Raw genomic sequence first — 8309 nt, 5'->3', positions numbered from 1 at the left:
TTGTGCTGGCTGTTTGTAGGAGGCTTCAGTTCCCTACTTTATGGGTGTCTCTACTGGCTGCTTGAGCATCCTCCTGACATGGTGGCTGGCTTCCCTCCGAGAGAATAATCCAAAAGAGTACCAGCTGAACACTGTAATGTCTCTTATGATCTGGCCTCAGAAGTCATTTACCATCATTTCCATAACATTCTATTGGTCACAAAGGTCACCCCTATTCAGTGTGGGTAAGGACTGAACCAGGGCATGAATACCAGGAGGTGAGGATGACTGGGGACATCTTGGGGGATGCAGACTCTAGGCTACCTTGTACTGGTGACTTGGGAAGCTTCCTAATACTCCCGTCATCATGGAGAGAAAGGCTCACCCACCTTGTCTGCATGAGCCAGCCCCAGCTGGCTGTCTCTCCCACCCCTGTGGGCAGCTGCCTCAACTTCTCCCCCAGAGCTGCAGGGCTAATAGGACCCTGAGAACAGCCTCCAGCCCACCAGTCTAAGCTAGACACTGTGAAACGGGCTGTCATCCACGTCTCTCTTTGGCCATCTAGGGGGTATTACTGTAACTTTGGTGAACTCTGGTTTCCTTCTCTGACATGGTGTCAGGCTATGGACCAGAGAGGCAGGCCTGAAGTCATATGTGGCAGGACATGGGCCAAAGCTCCTCTTCCTAACACAGCTACTCCCAGTGGCAAGTATACAGGAACTAGGGCCATTATTTAAAATCTCATTTTTAAAAAGTGGTGTAGGAAAGAGAACAGACACTGGACCAGATGGCCTCAAATTTCCACCGCAATTCTTGCTATTTTTCCTTGGCTAAGACAACAAAATGTCCTGATTCTCAGTTTCCACATCTGTAAAATAGAGGCAATAATTGTTGTGTTTGTCCATTTTGTGTTGCTATAAAAGAATTCCTGATGCTGGGTACATTTCTAAAGGAAAGAGGTTTATTTGGCTCATGGCTCTGTAGACTGTATGAGCATGGCACCAGAAACATGATGTCAGAATCTGCCTCTAGTGAGGGCTTCAGGAAGCATCTAATCATGGCAGAAGGGGAGGGGAGCCAGCATGTCACATAGTGAGAAAGAGAACAAGAGAGATGCCAGGCCTCTTCTAAACAACCAACTCTTGCATGAATAATAGAGTAAGAACTACTCATTCCAGTAGGGGGAGGGCACCAAGCCATTCATGAAAGATCTGCTCCTATGACGCATACCCCTCCTACTGGCTCCACCTTCAACAGTGGGGATTACATTTCAATATGAGATTTGGAGGATACAAACATCCAAACCATATAAATAGTGCTGTCAAAAGATTAAATTACAACAAATTTCATTATAGATCTAATTGTCTTTTTTTCATAATTCATGAATCAAGGCTGCCTGTACTCTACAAAACATAATGAGTGCTTTAACTAGGCAAAGCAGAGCAGTGGGCTTTGTAAGGTGGGAATAAGGAAACAGAATAGTAGAAGAGAAGCTGATTCAGTAATGTCAGGTTACTTCAGGTTACTTTCTCATAAAGGTCAAAGAAGAGGGAACTTTCTTATTAGGCTGACTCTGGTAGATGGAAATTTCCTGTTTTCAGGAAAAAAAAAAGATCTGTCTTAGGATTTATCTGCTTCTTTAAAGTTTGAATACGTGACATTTAGCATGAGTGACTCCATTTTTATTTTGTCTCATCTTTTTGGGCCTAGTGCAGGGGCTTAGTCCATTGTTTTGTTTAACAATGCCTGTCACTAGTGTTGTAACCACCAAACAGGTTCTTCTTGCCCACTGCACAGAAAGAGCTAATTTACTGAGACAGTGGTATGGCAGTAGAGAAAGGGTTTAATAAATGCAGAACCAGCTAAGTGGAATACAGGAGTGTATTACTTAAATAAATCTCCCCGAAAACTCAGGGGCTAAGGTTTTTAAACAATAGTTTGGTGGGCAGGGGCTAGGGAATGGGGGATGCTGCTTGGTTGGAGACGAAATCCTGGGAGTGTGGAAAATGGTCCTTATGCTCTGAGTCAGCTTCTGGGTAGACTGGTTGAGTCATGAATCATGAGTCCAGGTGGAGTCAGTATGTGACCATAATGCAAAAGTCTGAAAAACATCTCAAAGGACCAGTCTGAGGTTCCACAATAGTAATGTTGAAAAATGACTGGTTATCATCTAAATATGACTACATATTAGCAGAAATTAGGTCCTTCCCACAATTCTAATCTAGTAGCCTTTCATTAGTTTTACAAAGGTGGTTTTTGGGGTTAGTTTTAAGGAGGGACTATTATCATCCTTTCTTCAAAGTTAAACAACAAACTAAGTTCCTCCCCTGGTTTGTGTGGCCTATGTTCAGGAATGAGCGAGGACAGCCAGCCTGTGAGGCTGGAAGCAAGATGGCATCAGCCATGCTGGACTCTCTCACTGTTATCATCTTTGCAAAGGTGGTGTCAGTGTTGAATGAGAAAACGTGTAAAGTCCCAGCCCACACCTGAGACTGAGGGTGACTTTTGTGTGATTATGATTGTTAAGCTTTATGCTCATGAGAGGAAGGGCAGGGAGGGATGTAGCAGCTGAGGCAGGATTGAAACCTGGCTCTGGTGACGGGCTTCCTTCCCCTGGGGCTGCAGGAGCATCCTTGTCCCCTTCCTCAGTGTCCCCCCTTTCACTAGGTGCTGTCCACTCCCCCTGGGAGGTCTTAGCCCTCTCTGCTCTTTCCCACACAATGCCTGGAGCTCATAAAGACCATAGGATTCCTAATGGAAACCAGGGCACCTCCCCTGACAATCAACTTCCCATCAATCCTTCCACTGTGTGGAGGGAGAGGTGCTGAATTGTAGAAATACCTCTGCTCCTCCTCTCCTGAAAGTCCTTCCATGGTTCCTCCTGGTCTAAGGCTAGCGCTGAAGGCATGGCCCTCCTCCAGGGCACCAGGAGTCCCAGGGTGTTGGGACAAGGAAGGGGCTTTTATCAAACACCTGTCCTTTCAGAGATCCTGATCTTCCTGTTCACCCCCACACTTGCCCTTTTGATGTCCTCTTACTGATGGGAGTGGGTCCTGCCCATCAGGGTAACCAGAGGCAGAAAGAGAAACAGTAAATACACTGAAAACCGCTGATTGACACTACAGATGCTATAGGATATCATCCCCAGACTCCTAACCCTAACCTTCCAGAGTGCCTGAGATTCGGTGCTGACCTGGATGTGCAGCTCTACAGTCCCACCCCGGCACAGCTGAGCACATAGGAGGTTCTCAGCAAATATTTGCTGAGCCACTGAAGTTGCTTCAGAAGGTCTGCCTTGGACTGCTGAGTCCTTGACTTCCATTTCTCTGGGTGGTGGGTGCAGGAGTTTGGGCTGGAAGAAACTGGGGCGGCTCCGTCCCGTGAAGCTGTGGTGGAAAGTTCATTACCTAGAAGCACGAGGCCTGAGAGGCTGTAGGTTCCTGGGGTGGTGGGTGTAGGCTGCTGTTTGCTTTAGTCTCTACCCAAACCCTGCTCACAGGTTGCCTGGCAACCATTGTTCATTTACTCACCATTGACTTTGAAAATAAAAATCAATTTCCTTTATGATGTGAGCTGGGCGGCCATATTAACCCACAAGTTTAAGCAGTCCAATTTTATTGCTCAAAGATTTATGAGCAAGGATGCATACAGAGCACTATGTATAATAGGAAAAGCTTTTGTGGGGGGTGCTGAACTGCAATGTCTATCAGAGGGGTGTGATTAAAGGGAGGCCCTTTCTTACAACAGAATATTCTGCAGCTGATAAAATAACAATAGAGGTCTGAGTGTACTGACGGGAACATTCTCATCATGTAAGTGAAAGATACAAGCAGCTTACAGAACAGCATGCAGAGTGCGTTGCTGTTTTATTTGACAAGATGTGCGTGGTACTTAAAAACATTCTGCAAGGGTACACACTACAAAACATAAACAGTGATTTTCACTGGGGAAGGGGGTTGCAAATTTCAATTGTCTATCTTTCTCTACCATTTAATTTTTAAAATAAAGAAAGCATGTGTTACTTTTTCAGTCTGCAAAAACAATAATGTCATTTTTTTTTTTTCAAATGGAGAATTCCAACTCTGAGGGCCAGAGGAACAGCCTCTCAAGGGTCCAGTGGAAGCTGAGACTGCATGGATAGTGCCTTAGTCCATTTGGGCTGATATAACAGAATGCCTTAGACTGGGTGGCATAAACAACTCACATTTATTTCTCATAGTTCTGGGGGCTGGAAAGTCCAAGATCAAGGTACCAGCAGATTCAGTGTCTTGTGAGAACCTGCTTTTGGTTCACAGATGGCCATCCATGTTCTCCCGTGTTGGAAGGCGCAAGGAAACTCTCTGGGGCCTCTCTAATCCCTCTGCCCCCATGACCCCCACAGGCCCTACCTCTTGATACCATCACACCGATGATTAGGTTTCAACATATGACTTTTCAGGTCATATGTTGAAACCATCACAGGCAGCCAGGGCCAGGCTGGGGCTAAGCAGAGGAGTAGGAGGAGGAAGAGGGGGCTGAGACTTCCCCTGAAAGGGCAACCAGAACGCTTCCAACTGGGGAGTTCTTCTCTCCAGTCCCTAGGAGTGTCCAGGCTGAAGCTGGGTGCTGGGGAGGCATGTCTTGCAGTGGCTGAGGCTGGGCCAGATGCCATCTAGAAACTGTTTTTGCAGACTGAAAAAGTAATACGTGCTTGCTTTATTTTAAAAATTAAATGGTAGAGAAAGATAGAAAGACAATTGAAATTTGCAGCCCCCTTCCCCAGTGAAAATCACTGTTTATGTTTTGCCGTGTGTACCCTTGCAGAATGTTTTTAAGTAATACGCACATCTTATTCAATGAAAACAGCAACACACTCTGCATGCTGTTCTGTAAGCGGGAAGGTTGAGCCAGTTCACTGATAGGGAGGGGGAGGCAGGGCATGGGCCAGAGTTGGAGGCAGTGGAGGGGTCCACCTCTTTTGACCGCTCCTCTCCTCCCTGTCTCTTTCCAGGCTGGTGTCCTGCAGGCTCCCTCTCGGCCTCACACTCGACACCTTCCTTCTGGGTGTCTCATTCATGCTCATGACTTCGGCTACAACCTAGAGCCTGACCATGCCCACGCCTGAGCCCATCCTCCAGGATGCCCCCAATCACTCTCTTGCCTGAGATCTCCCATGGACTTCCTCATGCCTGCGGGAAGGAATAGAAGACCTTCTGAACCTGGTTCCAGGCTAAGCCCTCCCCAGTTCCATGAGTCTTTGCCTCCTCAATAAGCATTTATCTCTTTGCAATGCCACCCCTCTCCTGTCTACAAAACAAACTCTTCTTTAAGACCCAAAGATCAACCTCCATGGTGAAGCCTTCTTAGTTTCTCCAGACACTCTATTTTCTGTGCTCCCATAATCCTTTGCACACCCCTTGACCACAGCACTCATCACACTTTGCCATTACTAATGTTGATTTGTCTTTGCTTCACTCGCAGCTTGTGAATTCTGTGAGGCAGATGGCTTATGCACCCCAGCTCTGAGCACAGGGCCTGCTCATAGGGGTGCCCAGGAAATGCTGGTAGGATGGATAGATGAATGGTTGAGTGAATGGATGGGGCGGATGGGTGGATAAATGGATGAATGGTTGGATGCATGGATGGATGGATGGATGGATGGATGGATGGATGCATGGATGAATGGTTGGATACATGGATGGATGGATGGATGGATGGATGGATGGATGGATGGATGCATGGATGAGTGGTTGGATACATGGATGGATGGATTGCATTGTTCCCTTCAATATATGAATATGTAATTTCTTCCACCTAAAAAAATGAAACAAGAAACTCCCTTGATTCTACATCATCTCTCTTTCTTTATAACGAAGACCCCCACAAGAGTCGTCCACCATACCAGTCTGTTTCCTCTTCTCCCATGCTCTCTTGTACCCCCTCCAATCAGGCTTTCACTACTCTACCAAAGCTGTGCTGAAGGAAGTTGCCAATGACCTCTACATTGCTAAATCTAGTGGTTGGTCTCAATCATCAGCTTCCTTGACCTTGGCAACATTTGACACATCCCCTTTTTTTGGAAACACATTCTGTCCTGGCTTCCAGGAAGCTTACTCTCTTGGCTTTCCTTCTACCCCAGCGGTAGCTCCCTCTCACTTTCCACAGCTGGCTCCTCCAAATCTCCCCAACCTCACACCTAGGACTCCTCTATCTCTTACAACTCCCTTAATGATTCCATTTATTTCGTGGCAAATGCCTTACCTTCCCCTCAAAATGTGATCCTCTCACAACTGTCCCCATCTGAAGAATCAGCAATTCCATCCTTCCAGGCACTCAGGCCAAAGACCATGGAGCCGTCCTTGACTTCTTTCTCTCCCACCCACATCCAACTCCTCAGTATCCCCATGGCTCTATCTTCAAAATGTATTCAGAATCCACCCACTTCTCTCCACCTCCATGGCAACCACTTTGATTCAAGCCACCCTGGCCCTTGCCTGCTAACAGTTCATTCTGCTGTTGTCCTCCACCCCTATGGTCTCTTCTCAACCCAACCACCAGAGTGGTCCTTTAAAAACTTAATTCAGATCATGCCTCCTCTCTGCGCAAAAACAGTCTCATGGCTCCTTGTCTCACTCACTGTGGAATGAGGGCCTCACAGTGGCCGTCAAGGCCCTGCAGTGTCTCCTTCCCCTGCCACTGTCACCCAGTCTTCTTCCCCTGCTGCAGCCACGCCACTCCTCAAACACGCCAGCTGTGCTTCTGCATCACAGAACTTGTTCTTCCTGGAACGCAATGTCCCAGATACACAACTGGCTCATTCCTTCACCTCCTTCAGGTCTGGTCTCAAACGGCACCTTCCAGGTAAGGCCCTCTCTGCCTCACTGTTCTCCAGAACACATCACCAGCTGTCACTCTTTAGAGCTTCCCGCATATTTATACGTCATTGTCTCCTCTGTTAGAACATTAGCTCCATGAGGGCTGGCATTATGAGCTTTTCCTCCTGCTGCACCTTCGGTGCCCAGAGCAGTGCACAGCATGTGGTAGACTCCTGTGTGGATGAGTGAATGAACAGTCTTCTGAATCCTCACGTAGCCCTACATGAGAGTATTGCTATAGCCATGTTTTGGATGACAAAGCAGAAGCCCAGAGAGGTTTAGGGAGCTCATCAGAGGCACCTGACTCCAGCGTACATGTTCTAAATACCATGCAATACTGTCTGTGGAATGGGGACGATAGTAATACCACTCTCCTGCAATTCTCACGAGGTTGTTTGGGGCTCACGTGAAATGATGCTTGTGTATATTTTCTCAAACTATGCAACTGGATACAATGTTAACTATTATCATTCTCCCTCCAGTGAGGATTAATGTCTCACTGGACAGGAACTGATATGAACACCTTAGAGGTCACCTAGCCTAGTCCATGATCGTAAGATGGTCGTGAGAGAGACTTAAGTTCAGGACAACTGGGTCACTTTCAGGCATGTGCTGGATGGCTTTAGACAAAAAAAGCTGGGCTAACCTCTCAGACCGCTACTTCTGTATGGGGAGCAGAATCTGTAGGTATCCATCTTTCCACCTATCCATCCACGCTATCATTCTTCCATCCATCCAAACATCATTCATCCTCCTATGCATCTGTCTACCCTTCCTCCCATCCATCTACTTATCCATCCACCTATCCTTTTGTCCCTCCTGCCATCCGTCTTTCCACCATTCATCCTTCTGTCCACGGTCTATTCATCCTTTTGTTCTCCACTCATTCATCCCTTCCTCTGTCAGTTCCTCTGTGCATTCATCACTTCATCCATCCTTCCACTCACCTATTAATCCTGCATTTCTTCATTTATCCATTTTTTTCCACCTAATCATTTTCCCAACTATTCATTTTCCCATGTACCCATCATCTTGCACAGCTCATTTCCTGAGAGCCTGTTGTGTGCCAGGCCCTGGACTCACAGCTGGTAACACAGAGGTCAATAAGATATCACTCTCCCAGGGCTGAGGGGAGCTTGAACAAGTGCAAAGAGATCACGTGGGAAAGTACCCAGCGAGGCTCTTGGTGCGCACAAGTGCGCAGATCCTGGAGCTCTGTTTGTGACTAAGTTGCTTGCCTGAGGCCCCACACTAGGAAGGACTAGTACTAACTAGAGTGGGAGCTGGCCCCAGAGCCTAAGCTTTGTGTGATATTCTTCTCCCCGCCCCCCACCATGCTGCCTTTTCCCCGAGAGAATCCCCTGACCACCGTCAGCTGTGGGGAGATGTTAAGGAGGAGAAATGCCAGGCCAGAGCTGCGTGCAACGAGGAGCCCATGCTGGCCATCCTCCTGGTGCCATGATCTCCATGACACGA

The sequence above is a fragment of the Cebus imitator genome, unplaced genomic scaffold, assembly GCF_001604975.1.
Source record: "Cebus imitator isolate Cc_AM_T3 unplaced genomic scaffold, Cebus_imitator-1.0 Scaffold193, whole genome shotgun sequence".
NCBI classification, from domain to species: Eukaryota; Metazoa; Chordata; class Mammalia; order Primates; family Cebidae; genus Cebus; species Cebus imitator.
Note: the sequence above shows the minus strand (reverse complement) of the source record.